The sequence below is a fragment of the Lichenostomus cassidix genome, chromosome 10, assembly GCF_008360975.1.
Source record: "Lichenostomus cassidix isolate B80296 chromosome 10, HeHo_3.0, whole genome shotgun sequence".
In the NCBI taxonomy this organism is placed as follows: domain Eukaryota; kingdom Metazoa; phylum Chordata; class Aves; order Passeriformes; family Meliphagidae; genus Lichenostomus; species Lichenostomus cassidix.
In genome coordinates, this window is record NC_139491.1 from 14,652,775 (window position 1) to 14,673,040 (window position 20,266).

The following is a 20,266-nucleotide window of genomic DNA, read 5'->3' on the forward strand; positions in this document are numbered from 1 at the left end:
TTTTAGGCCTTTTCAAATGCATTTATATTAACAGCAAATAGGAGTTGAAGATAAATGTTGTCCTGAATAGTGTTGTGTTAGGATTCTGCTGTGTGAGGGGTTGTGAGAAATTGCATCAACTTAAGTTTTGCAGGTTTTTTTTTGGATGGAAAATCGGGGTATAAAATTCTCATTTCTAGTTCAAAATGCTCTTAAAATACAGTTATGTTGTGAGGCTGCAGACAAATATTGCCTTCCACACATGCATGTACTGTCTTGCAAGTTTTTTCCTTTTTTAAATATGGAAGTGTATTTAAAGTTACAGAAGTGTACAGAAAGCGTATGTTTCTGCTGTAGACTGGTGTACAGACTGGTGTTAATTGAAAGTTGTATCTTGCCATAGCAGTTATTTGAAACTTCTCCTGCTCATGGTCATATCACATTGGCCCTTGGAGCTTGCATACATGTATACAGTATCAGCCAAACTAATTATACTGAAAGGTATGTTAATTTAAGAATGTTGCAAAATATAGTCTCACTGGGCTTTAACTCTTCACTGGTATGCTTTCAGATCTATGGAAGTCATGTTATTTGAAAAAACATGTATTTGTCGGGGTAAAAACCTCATTTTGTGAGTCCTGTGACTGTCAGTATAAACTTGTCTGTGATAGCTTTTAATCAAAATTTTCTTACTTTTTTTTGTCTTGATCATAGAAATGTCATTAGAGACTAGAATCTGATCAATACAATTCGTATGAGTTTCCTTGTCAAAACAGGTGCTTTCAGTAGATGGATAATATTAATTGTACTTTGGCCATTAGTTCTTGGGCCACTCTCCATGTACTTTCAGTAGGTATAGACAGGGGAATTAGAAAGTGTTTTGGAAATACTAGTATATGGGGGCATTTCTGTATTCACATTTCAGATCTTGTTTCCTTTAGTTACCCCTGCAAACATGGTATCTGGTTTCTTGTTTTTGGGGTTGGAATGCACTAAAAAAGCCTCTGTGAATTGTTTTTTCTTTAAAGTTATTTAATATATTTCTGAGCTTTTGTCCATGTCCACAGTTACCTTGGCACACTTCACCTGACAAAACCTAAAATGAAAAAAAAAAGTTATTTTTGATTAGCTGAATAATTCTTATTTGTGTATGAGAGAATCTTGGCTGCTGTGATTTGATTGTGTTACGCCCTATTATCAACAGTCTTTAACAAACAGTTTCACTGCTCTTCAGTTTTGATTACTTAGCTTTTTCCCTGCTCTGCTGTAAAAGAATGTGGTTTTGTTAAGGTGTTATATGCTTGTTGTAGCTGTTGGTAATATACAATAGAAAATGGTGGAGAAGTGGAATCTTGCTTGCAGTTTAATCTGGTTGTGGCTGTTACTGCTAAATTTAAGGGGCCTAATCTCTTCTGATGTCTTTTTGAACAATGATGGATGCTGTGGGAATGACTGTGTTAGGCACTTAGTAATGGGATGTGAGCTTACTTTCTGCCTTTAAGTTGAAGATTCCAATATAGTTCACACTGGTAAAAAAACCAAACCAACAAAAAACCCACCGTGAAAAGATTTTAAATTGTAAATGTGGGGACAGGACTTAATGAATCCCTGAGCCTTTTTGAATGCTGAACCTGAGTTCTTGAGACTTCCTTCTATTTTTAAATACATTCATGAAGAGTGTTGCACAGTCTTTCACTTCAGTCCTGTACTTAATTGATTTTGGTTATTGTAACTGGCTTTTTGATACATTGTAACGTGGATCTGTTAACTGCCCCTTGAATCAGCATTTGAGAACGTGACTGTGGTAATGGTTCAAGACATGCTGATTGCAAGGACTCCTTGGTTTTCTGTTTTAGGGGGAATGACCTGTGGTTTTCCTAAATGTGGGTTAGCATTGTACCCAGAATCTTACTTGAGAATTCCAGTGTATTTGTTTCTTGTAGACCATATATGTGCAAATGTTTCCAAAGTGTTTTTTAATGCAGTCTGTGAGATACCTAAGTTTGGAGCAGTATTTTGTTTTTCCCATCTAAGTCTGTATATGAGCACTGTAAAGTTAGATCAGTTCTTCAGTTGTTCGTGAGATTCTTCAACTGTAATAACAAAGAAATAAATACGTGGAAAATGTATATGGGAAAGTAATCAAGAATTCAGTTTAACCTGAGAATGTACCTCCCATATGGAAAAAAGAGCGTGTAAAATTACTGCATTTAATTTTAATAGTGTTTCTATAAGTTGTATTTGGACTGCAGGAAATGCTAATTTTAATTTTCTGTTAGGTTTTTTTCAAAGAAGAAATTATATCAATAATTCTATTTTGGGCTTGGATTTTCTTTAGTTCCTTGCTCCACTCACGACTGTCAGCAACTTCAACTACCAGATGATACTTCAGGTGCATTTTTCAGTATGACTTTGGCTGCAGTGTGAAAAGAGCTGCAAGCTCCACACTCCGTAGGTCATTATGAAGTGTGTTCTGGAGTTTGCTTCTGGTTCAACGTGCAGCATGAAGATTACTGTAATGTAAACAGAGCTTGAAATCTGGCTGTGCCTGGCAACTGGCTCCACCTCTGCAGAGTGGAAAAGCAGTAAGACCTTATCAGTGACCAGCTAGCTAATCTTTGTGTCAAGGAAAACATCTAGAAACAGGTTATTGTATATACGTCATAGGTATTTTAACGTGCACATTGTGCTACTACTTATGTTCTATGAGAATAAATACTGGGCTTCTATCTGTGCAAAAAAAAAAGCTCAAAACATGGTATTTTAAATTTGTGCTTGAAGTCAGGAGTGGTTATTGAGCTTGAATATATATCCGTGTTGACACTGCAACGTACCCTTGTTGTCAAAACCTTCTGGGTACTCCTGAACATACTTGGTTTTAAGTACTTAGCATAAGGTACTGAATTGGAAGCAGAACTGTAACTGGTCCACTGCTCAAGCTCTGAATTGTGCTAAATATATTGGGTTTATTACTTAAAATGCTATGCAAAAGTATTGTCTGTCTCAGGTCAAAGAACTCATCCAAAAGCTTTATATGAAAGTTGAAGTTCTCACCAAGGACTGACGTGTTCACCCATTTTGTTTGCCAATAAGCATCAGTGTGAAATAGGATCCTCTTTTCTGTTTTCTTCTCCTGTCCTCTATACCTAGAGGAAAGGCCATGTCTTGTATCCCCATTGGAGTGGTGGGGGAAAATCTGATTAGTCACAGTGTCGGGGGAGTAAAGCCATGTACATGTCCATGTCACAATTAATAATCCCAATATTTGGTTTCTAACACTGTCAAATTCTAAGTGTCAGTTTGATTTAAGGGATAGTATTTGAAACAAATGCTTTTACTGTTTTTTTTTAGTGGGTTAAGAAAGACATTGGTCATTTATATCCTCACAAATATTTCCTTGTTATCATGGTATAAATACAACAAAAATGAATATCAAGCTATGCCCAGTGTTTTCTCAGGCAAATATATTGCTAATGACTTCTTCACTGAATGTACTGATTAAGCAAACAGCCGTAGGGAAGTCTTAAAATGAATTCCATGATTCTGTGCAGTGTATTTATGCTGAGTCCAAAAAGTCCTGAAATGAAAACATTGTCTTGTCTTATAATTATGCTATTTTAGGCACAGATTATTCAAATATGCACTGCACAGTCATAAATAGTAGGGGTGCTCTTGTTTCAAGGGGCTGTGACGTGCTTGAGTGAAGGATCTGAGAAAATGGCAGGACATGTTCAGCTGAATAGTTAAGGTCCAGTGTGGATCCCTTGGAGGTTTCAGAGTAACAAGTGCTGCTGAGGCCACAAGTGTGATGACTTGTCCAAGGACAATGGTGTCTTCTTGGTCATCCATGGGGTTTTCCTGCTGTGCTGTACTCTTAGCTGCTTAAGCCCCAGGCTGTGTGGACTGTTTGAGTTCCGTAGGTGGGCTACTGCAGGGTTGGTGAACCATCCCATTGTGTGCAGGACTGAGCACTTAGCTTACATTTACTGTTCCTGACTCTGTAGGATCTTCAGTAGTTCTTTAGAGTTCTTTCCTGCATTTGTATATCAGGATTTATTTAGACACTTTGAAAAATTAACTGTATTGTTGGTGCTAAAAATTTAAATATTGGCTGTACATTAAAGTATTTATTTCTTCAAGAGTATTTGTTAATCTCTAATAGGATTTTTGTTTCCTAATCCATTATAGACAGATGTTCTTCCCTTTTGTGGTGGGGGAGGGCAGCCTAAATTCAGTAAGATGATAGCAGTAGGGAGTGTTGTGTTGGGGAAGTTCACATTCTTAGGAGAAGTGGGCAAATGTATTCTGACCTTTTTGGCCTACATAACTCATCAGAAGGTGTATGGTTAACTTCTCATAGCAGAGGAAGCAACAACAGAACTTGGTGTGGTTCTGATGGCCTTTTTTGTCTCCCCACCCCCACACATACAAAGTACTGACATGCTGAAAATAGAAATGGAGCAAAAGTAGGCAGTTTGTTTGATTTGTAGCTCCCAAGGCTTTTCTCAGTAAGGACTGCACTGCAGAGCAGCCTTCTGTTTTCTTCATGACTGTCTTTTACATTTGACTTCTTCTTAAGAACTAAATTACAAAATATTCTCCCACCTCTCCTAAAAAGGCAGTAATTAGTTTTCAACTTGTGATCCTTTGGGATTGCATAGGCGGTTCCTTGCTTAGTTTGAATGGGATCCAGTAACAGTGTCTTCCCCTCTGCCCCACTGGGTCAGCAATCACTTTAACAGATGGCCCCCTTCTCTGTATCCAGCTTAAAATTTTTCTTGTAAATATTAAATGGACCTGTTCCAGCTACTTACACTCTGGGCTGGTGACTGTTTCTTAGGATGTATCCAGATGGGACATAGAATGAGCAAGGTGCATAGAGACTTGTTAATACACTCCAGAACATATGGTCAAGCTTTTGGACGTGGCTCTGTGAGGCTGAAATAACATCCACTGCCCTTTCCTACCAACCATGTTGTATCTCTTTCTTTAGACAGCCACGGTGCTCTTGCTGCAGCATTCATTATTTGGTTACATTCATCATGAATTCAATAACACTAAAATTACTAAGAGGTAACTTGTGGCTGAAGAGACACTGCTCAATTTTTTGAGTTAATTAAAAGGAAGTAATAACTTTAAATTATAACTAGAAGCAGTAGCATAATGAAACAGGACAGATTGTGAAATTTGAACAATGATGTCAGTTTTTCTTTTACTTAAATTACAGCAGTGATGACATGACTTTAACAAAGGACTGACCTGGCACATGTTCCTATAAAAAGGTGTATAAAAACATATTTAAAAGTTAAAAAACAAACAAAAAAACAACAAAGCAAAGAATATGTACAGAGGTGCTTTCAGCTTCATTGAAAATATAAAAGGCGTAAATTATGTAATCTAAAGATTCATTGGTTTTTATAGAAAGTAACAATTGGAATGACTGTAACTGTAGAACTGTAGAAGTAACTTTGAGGTTCTACTTGGCAATGTGGTATTAATTAATTAGTTCGTTGTAATTTGCATAGAATCAGGATAGTACCTGGGGCTAACTCTGCCAATTATTGTTTATCTGAACAAATTCCAAGACTTGTAATAAATACATAATTCATGTTCATTTTGGATGACTGGCTTCCCCAGAATTTCACCTGGGAGAAGGCCAGATCATGTTAACCCTCTCATCACAGGATGCTTGTTTAAAAACTTTTTTGTGTCACTCGACCCTGCATTGTTCCTGCATGTTATTTGGAAAAAATGCTCCTCTGCCCATGAATGCCTCCACATGATTTAATTTCTCAGCACAGTGTTAGGTGACAAGGGTACAGGCTTTTCCTGTAAACCTGGACTGTCTGAAATAATTTTTCCAGTGGGTATTAAGATCTTGAAGCCAAGCTTGAAGGCATGGCTTTCTGACAAAAGAACTTGTGTTTCCTTCAAAATTGAAATTAAGTTGTGGAAAGTGATTGGCCATTGCATACAGGATAAACCTCTCTGTTAATAACCCAGCTATGTAAGAATGGAAATTCCTGGAGGGTAATCTCATACGAGAGAACGAAATGCACTGGCATTTTGATTGGGTTTTGCTCTCTATGGATAATGTAGACTGGATTAATATTCCTAAAGCAGGGAGCATTTAGCCAGGAAGTACAAGCAAGGTATACAGGTTTATAGAAACACTGTTGATGGCTTGAATGAAGAGCTTGTTTCATCTGAATCAGATACAGTGCTGTAGAAGCACTCTGTAGGGTTATTTTTTCAATGCTCATGTAGTTTATTGTGATTTGTTTATTGTTGGTAGTTCAATGGTAAATCCTCCCTAGAACTGTGCAGGAAAGTGCTGACTTTCAGATGAGGGGATCTGTTGTTTAAATTGTTTGAATACCAATGCTAACATAAAAGGTTTTCCTACTTGTGTTTATTTGCAGTCAGTAAATGTCTCTATCTTAGGATGGTGTGTTAGCAAAAGCAATACTGAGATCCTTTCTCCTTTAGAATCACCAGCAGTGGTAGTTTTTTTATTTCTTCCTGCATGATGAGGGCACCTTTTAAGTCAGTTGCATTATTGATAATACTAGGATTGTCTTTTTGGCTGTTAACTTTGTTTGGTTTACAATAATGTGAGATTTATGTCCTGTACTTGAAGTTGTACTGGCATTGTAGTTTAAATAAGCAGGAGATGCCTTTTAAACATAAATGTGATGTTTCTGCAGCGGGCATTTCGCTAGCATGAACTTCTGACTGCATTTATTATCTCCATCTAAATAAAAACAAAATCAACCATGCTTTAAGTAGTTACTGATAATAAAAGTACTTCATACAAAAGCAATCAGCCAGAGAAATACTGCATAAGCTTTTTTCTTTCTTCTCTTTGCTTGAATTAAAACGGAGAATTTTTGCCTTGTTCTTTGTATGTGGTTTTACTCCCTCCTGCGTGTGTGGTGAATGCTTGAATTCACCTCCAGTGAACTAGTAGATTTGTTAACAGGGTGGTGGCAGTGGAAGCAGACAGTGGTGTGGTGGTGTGCAGCACAAGGGCTCCACAGGACAGGGTGAGGGAAACTGGGGAGCTGCCAGCAGAGATGCTGTGCTGTGAGCCCTGGGGAGCTGTGTTCTGTGGGCTGGGACATGACAGCAACACGTGAATCAAACAGTGGGTTTGCAGTAGTTTTGACTGTTCCTGATTAGGCTGTTGGCACCTAAACACTACATTTTTAATCTTGTGAGATAGATTGACTGATGGATCTAATTTTGATTTTCTATTTCTAGAAAAATCTGTTGTTAAAGTCAATGACTAGCCTTGCTTGGCTATGAGTAAATTGCTTGGGATGTTTATAACTGGCAAAAATAATTTTTCTTTTCTCGGATAGTAAGTACTGTTTTCCAACTGGAACTAAACCCTTACTATGAAAATTGCATTTTGGTTGCTCCACCTTTTAACTTCCAGAACAGGACCTTTTAATTTACTCAGTAGTAGTTGCAGTCTTGCTGTATTTAAAAATTAGTTTTATAGGAAGTAACTTTAAACATTTTGGAACACTTGTTAAGAAATAAAAAAAAACCCCTCAAAGATATTTCTACTTCATAAACTACTATAGACAGTGTTACAAAACTTTGTAAATAGTTTTCCCTCTATCGGAAGAGCAGACTTTGATGTTTTAATGTTCCTTTTTAAAATTTGCACATTATTCTGTGTTTCCTGGATATGCTTACTGTGTGGAGGTTAGTATGTAGCTGACCAAAACATAATACCTAAAATCTGCCTTTACTGTCCTAGCCCTTCAAGCAATGTAATTATGTTGCTTCCAAGCGATAAGCCAAGGCAATTTACAGATTACTGGAATGCTTGAAAACACTGACCTTTCAGGTCACTCCGAGCACTCCTATTATGCAGAGATTGCTGTGGCACTGTTGTAATGTGCTGGCCTGTCACATGCTGACTAACTTGCAGAAAGCTTTGATGCAGCTGTTTTAAAAATGCTTTTGCTGACTGATAGGCACTTAGGCTACTGCCTGTGAACAAAGCCAGCTCTCATTCCATGCTTTTAGCCCCCATTTTCTATAACAACACTTCTTCCCTGCTGACTACACACACAGTGCTTATCTGGGCCCAATTGTTGACTTGTCTCCATTTAGATTGTATTTGTGTTAATTTTCACTTCAAAAATAGTCGTGTGTGTGTGAGAGATTCGGTCTGTGTGGTTTATTCAGAGCTGCTGCAAACAGGCAGCCTTGAAAAGTTCATGTGGTGGCTTTAAAGAGTGGGTGGATTAGGGAGAAGAAAGTCTGTGTGACCAGGCAGAGCAGGGGAGGGAAGGGATTAAAAAAACAATGGTCCTTTATTGATGACGAATACAGTGCAAAGCAGTTTACTGCACTGTAGCATATATTTTATAGTTTGATTTCTCGTGCCTTTTCGTGAATTGGTGTGAAGAGTAAGAAGAATTTGACAAATGTTTCCTTTTAGTGTCTGAAGCTTAATGAGCATCATAGATGGTAACTATGCCCATACCCTCTTCAGTATTAGATGCAGGAGTAAACATGAATAAAAAATTAAGCTGACTTGATTTTTTTTTTTGTTTACTGTCTTTACTTTTGTTTAGTTTTATTAACAGTTGTTAGATCAGGTAGTGCCTGAATCGCAGAGATCATGGGAAGAGGAGAAAAAAGTCCAAAAGAATAAAATCTTAAATTCAAGTCGCCTGGTGAGACAGTTAGAAGGATAAACTGGTTTTTTTTTTTTTTCTTCTCTAAAACACAGAGAATCCATATTCTCACAGAAAATAAGGTGCTCAATGTTTGGGGGAAGTAGACATCTAATTCAATAAGACTTTACATAAGAAGCATGATAGCCCATTACCTATGAAGGGCGAATTTAGCAGTTCACAGTTTAGTCTTTGTTTCCAGGGAATGTGTTTATATTTAATATATTATATTGGTTGCTTGTACATCAGATTCTAAGCCTGCTTGAGTTCAGTGCATTTGGATCAAAAACTAAGCATCTCTGTTCTATTCTGCTGAGAAGTAGAAAACAAAGAGGTAACATCTGATGGATACTGTATGTATGTATCACGTATGACATTTTGTATAATTCTAAAACTGAGCTTCTGTTGTACAGCATTGCATCATTGTCCCCTTGTTTGCAGGGAGTGTGACATCAGATGCTCACATGTTTACTGCACTTCAGTAACTGTAAAATATGCACAACCTGTGCCTAAAGTCTCTTGAAGCAGTAGTGGATATTCAAGGATAAGCACTGGTGAACTTAAAATTGCCTTTGCTCTTTGACCACGTACTATACAATGACAATGCATTAAAACATAAATTTCAAGTTGTAAAAGAATGTAATAAATTTTTCCTGCTACAGCAATGCTGTGAAAAGAGTAGAATGAGTAATGATTTTACAGCAGGAACCTAACTGAATGGTGTAGTTATATAACGAGTGTTTTCTTTATTTGGATAAAGTACTTCTTGTGGTATTTGGTAGGACAAAAATATTTGGGTTTTGTATATATTTTCATATTTACTTTGTAGTTGCACCTTAACTTTCGAAGGATAAAACATTTTCCACAGCTTGGTTCAACATGTGATAATCTGGATCAACTTAAATGGCACGGTGAGGCAAAAAGGATGCTTTACTTACACGTGTTGGTAACATTACAGTAGCTTTGAGAGGATTAAATTTCACAAAAAGTGACTTCTGAAGGTGAACCTACAAAAATGAGTAGAAAAGATGCAGCTAAATCAATACATTGATACAAGAGGTACAGATTTAGATATTGTCGCTGCACTTAATTTTCTCTTTCAAATCATCAGAAGTTGCATGACTGTGAAGGTACTAATATTATGAGTCAAGCATTGAAAGCATTCTGGCAGTAAGGTGTGTTTTGCTGTTCAGTTCTGGCTTTAATGATAAAATTGTACTACAGCTGTCTTTGCTGGAAGTACTCTTTCATGTCTCATCTTTCTGATGAACTTCTTCACTGTTTTTTATCCTCACTTACTTAGTCTTTAGGGTTTTTTTTTTTTATCCAAAGAATACTCTGGATTGAATGGTTTCTCTGTAAGCTATGGTTTCCTGATAGGTTTTTGCATTGAACTGACTCATCAAACAGATTTGTCTGGTGTCCTAAAGCTAAACTCTTGTGGTTTCTTACTCATTTAGGGAGATATTCCTTTGGAAAAACTATGGCTTGCTGAATTTGCAGGTTTGTAGATAACTCAGTTCCTTTCTTCCCCAATATCTCGTTCTTGTTGACAGGTGACTTAATAGTTTTTTTGGGCAACAGTTGAATGAACTGTAGCTGGAACCTAGGATAAACAGGTAATTCACAAAAATTATACAGGCTTTTCAGCTGTTAACCAAGTGCTTATCCAGTTTCTTCTCCAGCTGGTTGGATAAATAACTAGAATGTCATTCATACTTTTCCATTTCAAAAAATGTGCTGAGTAAACGAAAAAGACATCTGCCCATTAAGCACAGATGGGAAATACTTGCTAAGAGGTGGATTTGATGGGTAGCATCTCTCAGTAATTATGTATAGACTTTTATTTTTAGTCTTTGTGTTCAGAGTTCCTCTTCTGAAATACTCTACGTGCTTCTCATCTTCACCATAGCTTGGCTTGCAATCAGGGATTAATCTTGATGAAATGATGATGACCAAGGGAGAGAGCAGTTTCTCATAGGTTTGGCTCTGCTTGAGTTACTGTATAGTTGATTTATTTAAAAGTTGAATTGAAGCCATGGCATCCACTAATACATTATGGACACATCTTGATGTAGTGATTAGTTTGGGATTCTTCACTTGATTTGTCTTACCTGTGCAAAATCAGAACAGTGTACTTGAACAAAATTAATTTTTTTGTTTCCATGCTTCTAAAAGGTACCAAACTGACTGCTATAGGAGACAATTAGTGATGTGTCTCTGTATTAGGTACTTAGGGCTGATAGTAAAGGTAGCTCTTCAGGCCTGCACAGACAGGGAGATCACCAGTCATTAAACTGTAAAGGCAGTTCTAGAAATGCCAGACATTCTCTTTCTATTCAGCCTGCCAACAGAAAGCTTTTGGTGTTACTTACAGTGCTTGTGTGTCTAGATTTTCATTGCCAGACATTCGTGATTACCGTCAAACTTTTGCCAGCATTTAATGGGGTAGCTTATTTGTTGCTTTCTTTAATACTTGAATAATTTTTAGTTTTCTCAGTGAGTGCTTATAGTGCACAACCTTTCTTCTTCCTCTTCTCAATACTGAAAACAAGTCAATGAAATGAACAGACACTCATTTAAATAAGAGCATTACTTTTGGTCATGATGGATGATGTTTTTGTGGACTGGTAATAATAAATGGCTTAGGCTAAATGTTCTTCTGACTTGCACCGGAGTAGACTAATTTTTTTGGTGATAGGGAAAAGACCCTCTTACATGTAATATGGAACAAATGTAAAGTGAGCTCCCTAAAAAGTTACAATGCTTTGCAATTTAAACTTCACCATTCTGTCAGCCTTGTTTAGGCTGAGTTCCAAGTGCAAACTTAAGATACTACAATTCTGTGTGTTTCGATGCTTATCACTTTCTTACATGAGAAGCTCAGATTTCATCTTGTAGAAAGTGTATACCCAGGGCTAATACCACTAGCAGAAGAAAAATCAAACTGACAATATGTTTGTATTGTATACTAAAAATAAAGAAAACCTAAAATACTGCTTTTGAAAATTATTTCAAAGTAATGTTGCTGTTTGCATTTAATTGTGTAGATGCAGTGATGTGTTCGATGTAGGTATGTGGGACTGTAGGTTATTTGAAATCATCATGTTAATCTATTCTATACCTAATTCTTAACTAACAGCCTTCCCTCCAGTTTGGGGAGAGAAGTTGCACCCTGCAGAACCTTTACTCTTCTGTGACATTGCAGTGCCACTGGTCTCAATATTTAAGGCTGTTAAGTATCGATAATCTGCACTATTGTTATGGTAAAGCATGTGTTGTCTTTGATCTTTTGAGGGTAAACATGGCTTGGGAGCACTGACTCCTAAATTAACAGTGCATTGTCAAGGAAAAATGTCACCAGTATGACTGTGTGCAGACTGGTAATTGGTACATGCTCATGGAACCGTAATGTGTTCAATTTGTCAGGACTGGGCAGTTAAAATCCTTAGTTTACTCCGTAGTTGCAAGATGTAAAGCAAAGGTGGAATGGAGAAAGAGCTTTTAAGTACTTTTTTTCTGTATTGCCTTGTAATAACTTAGTTCTTTTAAAAAAGGTCATGAAGCAATCCTAAAAAATATGTTGCTGATTTATCCAAGGCCCATGTTGTCACAAAATTAGCCTTTTGCATCCTTTACTTGCAGATGCCAATGCACACCTGATGACTGGGGTGCTGGAGATGAGGCACATCCAAGGGCAAGAGTGTGGTACAAGTGAAGTTCTGCTCTTGAAAGAATTTGTATTTAGCTATGAAATTAAATGACGCTGTTTTGATGTGTGCCTTCCCCCTTTGAGAGTCAAGGTGCTGACTCGTAGGGCAAGAGTGTGGAAGCCTTTCTGCTGTTGATTTCCTCTCTTTTGGGGGGAACAGATTGGAGTTAATGCACAGCAATGTGAACAAATATTTGCAGAGGGGGAAAATACAGCTAAGTGGGATTTCTCTTATCTTTCTTCCTTGCTTCTTTTTGAACTTTGTCACTCTTGAGCTGAATTTGTTCTCTTTTATTAGTTGAAGTCTTAAATTGCTTTAGAATGTGAAACCTAAGGTAACAGATGGGGCAAAACAAACTCTACACTAGTTATTTCCCCTGGTCTGTAACCTTTCTGTGATTTTTCTTAGAATTTATTACATTCAGAATGTTGCAGTTCAATAGAGCTGCTTTTTGTAGCACAAGCAGTGCTCATGTAATCCAGGGGTGAGGTAAAGGCTCTGTTAACTTGAGCGTGTTTTCAGGTTGCAAACTGGAGTGTCAGGTTATAGTTTCACTTTTTTTTTCCTTCTTGCGGTTTTTAATGTGAAATATAATCAGAACATCTTTTAAAAATGGGGAAATTTGCTCTTGTTTAAGGGCTTTGGGTTTGCCAACTTTGTTTTTAAATACGGTTCCCAGGTAGCTAGAAGATGCAGTTTTGTAGAAGCACAATGCATATTTTAGAATAGCCTTGATCATTTCTGCCCACATAGTTTTCATACATACTTGGGAATGTGCATGCCAGAGTGGTGATGAATGGACATGATGCAGTTTTGGTCAAGAATATAATCCTGTATCGTTGATACACTTGAAATTGTGGGAATAGAAGTCAGAGTGTCATGTGGTTAAAGCTGCTGGTGAGGCAGTTTGTTCCACTGAAATGAGTTTATTCTTAATTGCTGATGTAAATACAAAAGCAGCTTTGTGACCATTTTTAAGGTTAACCTTTGGCTTTCTGGGTGTGCTTCTTTTTTTCCCTTTGATGGGACTGTGGTTTAGGTATACTTGGGCTTTTTATCACCTTAAAACTCAATTTGGGAAGTAGAAGGTCAAGTTGAAACTGCGAAAGAAAGGCCTTGAAGCTATTTGATCTGAAAGATTGTAATTTTAGGTAATTAAAGCTTTCTAAACTTGCATACTGGGTTTTATGTAAAATTCAGTGTTCATCTACAATGGTGGAAATAATTGAAAGCCTACCAAATGGATTTTCATGAGAAGAATGGCTTTTGAAGGGTGATGTTTTGCATGGTATGCATAAGGCAGCTTGCTGCTAGGAAGTTCTGATCTGGTCAACAATTATTCCTCTTGAGTCAGTGAATTCTCTTGTTCCATTCCTCTACTTTGATGTGCAAACAGGAAAGAGAGAAATCTTAGCTGTATGTCTGTGGGGTGGGATGGGAAAGATGTGATGGTTATGTAAATCTGAATACCTACAGAGGTCAGTTTGAAGCCTGTGTACAGCCTCTTGTGCAGTAATTACTCTGTCATTTTTTTCCAGTGACTCTAGCCAATATCTCTTCTGCCCTCACTTCATGAGGGGAGGGAAGGAGACTGGGTGTTGGCTTCTGACTCAGTGAGTGAGAAATAGCTGGGGTAATTCTTCTGTCTGGGGTTCACAGGAATTCAGCTGTTAAGAGTGGGGGTAGGGATGGAGTCTACAAAAGAAAATCCAACCCCCAAAACCCAAGAACATGCTGTTTTTAAAAAGTGCTTGCTTTTCTTAAGTTAATATCTAGTGGTTTGTATCCAGCTTTTCTGAAGAGGTCTGTTTGTGAACCACTGGTATGGTGAAAGGCAGTGGTGGGATTGCTGCCAGTAGTAAATCAAAAGGGAGAATTGTGACCAGGGCAGCTGATGGTGCTGGGCAATATCTCAGGCCTGCTTTTAGTGCTTCTTGTCCAGTCTAGGCTCCCAATGGAGCTGCTCTCGTTGCTTCTCTTCAAGAAGATGAGGAGTTATGATTGAAATTAAAAGATGGTTTGGGTGGCAGGGTCATCCTTGTTGCTGCTGCCTGTCCTTTTAAGGAAAGGGAAAAAAGTGTGGACGTGTCTTACTGGTTCTTCTTGCTTGCTGATTCTTCTGGAGCTGCTGTTATTTTCTCTTGTGCTTCTTAGTGGCCTTGGCTCCTGAAGAGAAGCAAACGGATCACTGAAAAAAAAAAAAGAAATTTTAATAAGTAGGAAGGTAGAAAAATATGTAGGTGTTTTCTGTAAAACATGCTTATAAGTCTTTCTTTGGTAAAAATGAGGCTTCATTTGCCTTCTGAAATCAAACATCCATATTTTACTAATATCTAATAATATAGCCAGGATTAGGAGTAAAAAACAAATCTCACTTTGTAACTGGCTGTGATAAGCAATTGTGTTAGCCATGAAAGCAGCAGCGAGGGTTATCAAAGTGTCTGCAGGTATGTTGTTATATGGGTAGTGTTTTCTACATTTGTAGTCAACGAATAACCCACCTGAGAAGTTTCCTGCTTTTATTTTGCTAGTTTCTCTTCTTGGCTGCTCCTTTTCCACCCCAAGAAAGTCATCATCAATGCCAGGCTGATTCCTTGCTTCAGTTCAGGGTAGCTTTGCAAATGAAGGAGAGTAGCCCTAAGCTTTAGGCTCTTGCTGCTCCTTAACCCTTTGTATTGTCAAGTAGTGGCCTCAAGGTGCTGTTTTAACGAGCTGCTCGATGTACTCGTTCTGACAGCAGACTTTGCTCCAAGTCCCCCGGCCGCTGTGCCTTGCCTTGGTTGTGGTGTAGGACACCTGTTCACTTCGTTTACGCAACAACTGGATTCCTTTTTCTTAGACCTCATTTGCCCCTTTGCACTACTCTTTGGAAACTGAACCTTCACAATTACTTTGATTTTTTTTTTTTTTCTTGTAGTAGTGGGTAAGTTTAATTTATAGTACATAGACACTAAACAAAAAGGGTGTAAAGGACTGGTGAAAATGAAGATGTTGAGTGAGATGGAAGATGCTTCTTGGGATGTGGGAGTTCATCTGCAGGTCTGTGGGCAGCTAAATGCAATGGAACAACTTGGTATAAAAAACCAAGGACTCTTTTCCCCTGTCTCTTCTCCTGAACTTTATTGTTCAGAATTTAAATACTGGTTTTACTGACTAATGCCATCTTAGTGGTTTGGGTTTTTTTTATTTCTACATCTTCAACACATTACCTGGTTTTGAGTTCTGTCAGAGCTATGTTACTCAGTTTTGATATTGAGTACATGGTCAGTTGTAGCATGCTTTTTTTTTTTTCTGTAACACTAATCATTAATGTGTTAGCTTTAGGAAGAGTTTTTTCGGCAGGAAAATCCTGGAACGGGCTGATGTGCATATAAGCAAGGAGAGACTGACACTTCACAACTGTCTCTCAAAGTAGATTGTGCCTGCTTAAACAGATACTTTTTCAAGGTAGGTGTATTTGAAAAAGAGGAAAATCCGTTTCATGCTGAAGTAATATGGAAGCTAGGTGTTAATAGGGTGGGGATAGTCTTTTCTTCTGAGGAAAAATGAGGTGTTTTCTGCTTTCCACATTTGCCTGATAAGAAAGTTTAGGAATGTTTAGCTGGCTGATAGCCGAATAAGCCTTTTGAATGCTGTGGTGGTGTTTGTTATGTTGTCCTCCCATTCAAGTCTCGTGTCCATCTCTTGCCAGGGGGGTATGGCAGTGCTGCTCTAGTTCTGCTTCTCTTCCACTGCCTTCTTGGACTTGTTTCTCTTCCTCTCTCAACTCACAAGCACGAAAGTAAAACAGAACCCTGCTGTGTTGCCTGTGACGTGCTTTTTAAACCAAACTATTTGTTGCCATTGTCTCCTCCAAAGTCACTAACAGCTTTCTAAGCCAAGAAGTTACTCTTTTTTCAAGGAGCTGTAAGACTTAACATCATTCACCATCTCTCTCTCTGAGCTCCTGTATTTCTGTATCCTTGATTTCAGACTTACTTTCTTTGAATGTGTGAATTTTATGTGAGCTCAGGGCTGCACTGTGTTCTGAAGATGCTCTAGCAGCCATGTGACTGCTAAAATTGAATCTTCTTAAGTGACAGTTACCCAAGTTGAGGGTGGGAAGATGCCATCTGGGTGTGTGGTTGTTTGGGGTAGGGAAGGACACTGAACCTGAAATTTCTTACTAAGAGTAGTTTGTTGAGATTCAGAGGAAGAAATTTTGTACCTACAAGCAGGGTGGGGGCGAAAGTCTTACTGTCCAGTGACATATTTCTTCATACCGAGATTCAAGGGGTAAAATATCAGGGAAACACACTCTAATCCTGCTACTACAAAAGTAGTAGTCAACTGCTTCTATGAGGCAAAATGTAGTGTGTGTGTGTGTGTGTTTGGAGCACCCTGATTTCAGATCTTTTTAGAAGAATTTGGTCAATTAACTGTAGAATGTATCATTTTGCTGTGGCTATGTGTAAAAATCAAAAACAAAACAAGCAACACCTCCCCCCCCTCACTCCCCCCAAATTTTAAAGAGAAATTGGCCTATGTAGGCTACTCTTTTATTGTCAAGATGGAAGATGTCAAGGCCATTGTTGTGCACCTGTAACTGGAATTGTAATGTGAGACTCTAAAGCATTTGTTCTTACTTGTAAGCTCTGAGTAGTACCTTGGAAAATCAACCCAGCTCTGTCTTAGCGGGATACTGTTGCCTGTCATGAGGCACTTATTTGACCAATCTTCAGAGTATAATGATCTAAAATTTGTATGGTGCAGTGCTTGGTAACTAGTTTATGATTCTCTTGATTAAAAACAAAGTAGGAGGCATTCTGTCTTCAGGTGAAGTGCTTGAAAGCTTGATTGCTGCTTTAATGTCTGTATTCATTTTGGTAATTTCTTGGTGGGCACATCTTTTACTTGTGTGTTTTTTTGCATTGTATTTTTTTAAATAAAAAGCCATAGTCAGACACATAAGATTGATTTATGCTTGTTATATAAAGCTAATGCAGTATCATTTTGCTTTCTTTGATACTGATACTGTGCTCTTTTCCTCCCCCAAGGGAAAAACCAAACTGGAATAACTCCAGCTGATATTCTTTATGAGTGATAAAACACTAATGCTGAGTTGTGAGTAAGAGTAGAGATGGAGGTTGTGTCTGCAGTTGGATGATTGGATTTGGTTTCAGAAATGTGCTGGAAATGTGACTGACATAGAATCACAGAGTAATTAAGGTTGGGACTCTAGGGATCAGCTAGTCCAAGTCTGTGCTCAAAGCAGTTCTCACTAAATCTGATTTATAGAATAATTGCAGAACAGTGAGGTCAGATCATCAGAGCTCTAGAGATCATCTAGTCCAGCCCCCTACTCAGAGCAGGGTCAGCTACAGCAGGTTGCCTGGGATCTTGTCCAGATGAATTCTGGGCATCTCCAAGGATGATATTCCCTGGCCTTCCTGGGCAGTCTGCATCACCATTTGACCACTATTACGGTTTTAAAACAAACCCACTGGGAAGGTAGTGTGTGACTGAAATTTGCTGTTCTAAGCTGTCATTGTGTGCTGTGAAATTGGTCACAGCTGTGTGCACTTCTGAGCTCCACTGGTGCACTTCAATAGGGAGTATTTTACTTTGGTGGGAGGCTGTAGTTTGAGCTTTTACATTCCCAGAACTGCCTTACAGACTATACCAGGAGCATTTGCTGTTGTCGTTGAGATGAGCTGGGAGGGATACAGGTAACAGTGACCACATAAATGGGTGTAACACTTGCACAAGATATGAGGGAGGGGATATTTTTGGGGATGGAAACTAGTAGGAGGGCAGTGTGCTGGTTAAGGAGGTACTGTTAATAAAATAATTGATTTTCAGGTTGCATCCCGAGACTTAAATAATTGAAATATTACATGAGTTTCTTGAAGATCTTGGTTTTGAGGTGATACCAAAAAAATCAAATCTCAGGTATATAATGAGAGGATAAATCCTTTCAATTACATGTTAAAATTTATACTCTAAATTAGGAATCTCTAGGTCCTAATAATATTGATCTAGGTCAGTATGGTGGAGAAAAGACTTAAAGCAAAAGCGATGTGCAAGTTACGTGTTCTTCTCTGTGGCAATTTGCCTTGCTGGGGGGAGAAACATGGCTTGCCACTCTGCTTTTTTAGCCTTTGTGTTCTGTGTGATTTTGCTATCTTTTGCTAGTGTACTGGCCTGGAGTAGTGATCTGTGAAGCACTATTGCCAGCACTTTGGAGTTTGTGATCCTGCGTGGTTTCACTGCCAGCTGGAAGGCAAAATGGAAAGAAGCAAAACAGCCAAGGATCCCAAACTCTCAAGCACAGCTTTCCCATGCCCTAGCGATCAGGAGCTAGTAAGCTTTGCTTAGCTGCTGGCTGATACTGTTACCAGGGTGTTTGAGTGGTATTCTTCATCTGAAGTAAATTGGCCTGAGATAGTTTGAGGTGTATCTGCAAGTGGGTCTTGCACTCTGGTTTGTTTTGCCTTATTCCTGAGTGTCAGCCTTCTGCCTTTCATGGATAATGTGATTTACTAGGCCTGTGTCATAAACACTTCTATAAATACTCAGATTTAACTGGATCTGTAATCCAGTATTTAATTATTTAACTAAAATGCAGCATCCCTCCAAATTTGTGCATACTGTTCTTGATAAGGACTTTTTTGGAAGAGGGGTCTAACATTTTTTGCATTGAGCAGCAGTACCACCAACAGAAAGGTTTTGTGATCCTATCTCTGATGTGTGAAGCTTGGAGATGAGAGGCCATTCTGGAAAAGTGAGTCATGCTAAACAAGCTGGGTATTACATGGATGTGGGGAGTTAAATACTGAGCTACTTTTTTAGCTTGGAGAGAACAGTGCTCAGAAGTCAGAGAAAAAATGTCTCTTGTAGAGAAATTCGTCAAGAAAACTAGTGGTTAGGGATGTTTTTAGATACACACAGTATCTATATGTTCAAAAGGCCACTAACCTTTGGAATTTTAGATCAGGAAGCAGTGGAAATTGTGTTTAGTAAGGTAGTGTCTTGCAGAGTGGCATGTGGTTTTGGAAGCATAGGGAAAATTGAGTCGAATGGTTGAACAGCCCAGTTATTGTTAAAATGTATATGTGTATATTTAGTCTTAGTTTTTCCTCTCAAGGTTGTTCTTCATGATGTGAAGAATGGTTCAAACTGTTGATGTGTACTATTGTAGTAGACTTCATAATTCCAGCGTGATCTAAATCAAAGTAAGTTCATTTTATTAACATGCGGTGTTGAAAATTCTGTATTTTTTCTAACTCGGATTGTGCATTGTCATCTGAAGAGCAGCTTTAATAGTGGTTTTCCTCATGCAGACCTTTCATGAGGTGGGCTATTTAATATAGGTGAATGTTTGGGAGGAGTGGAACTCTTGACTAGAGCTTGGAACCCATACTATATATCAAATGGGAAAAAATTGCAATGAGCACTGCTTTACTTTTAAGGGATTAGTACATTGCTTCAGAGAATAAGGTTATTTTTTCTGTTTCAATAGATGGTTGATGTCACTTAGACAGAAGGCGAGACTAAAGACTGGCTTCTCAGCTTCAGTGATTCTGTGAAATTTTTTATACACATCTCAAAAGAGTCCTTTAGTGGGTGTTTTCTTCTCCATTTAGCACTGCTGTGTAAAAGAGATAAATAGCATCAGGGGCATGTTGTTTGTCTCTGTGGCAGTCCCTGAGCTGCTCTGTCTCATCTCTCGTGAGTCTTTTCTTAAAAATGCATTCAGGGAAACAGTCCTCCTTGGAAGGAGTGATGATCAAGTAAAAAAAGAAGATGCAGGCTGATTGTGGAGTGTAGGGCAGAGCTAGCAGGGCTGTGGGTGGGAATGGACCTGTAGCAGTGTGCAGTTTGCTGAGGTGGCAC

The 20,266-nt window shown here is 38.3% G+C and overlaps 1 protein-coding gene across 9 annotated transcripts in view; it reads left to right on the forward strand.

The window, feature by feature from the left end:
• Positions 1-20,266, forward strand: part of TJP1 (tight junction protein 1) — a 158,956-nt gene that overhangs the window by 91,954 nt on the left and 46,736 nt on the right. The window lies entirely within an intron of this gene.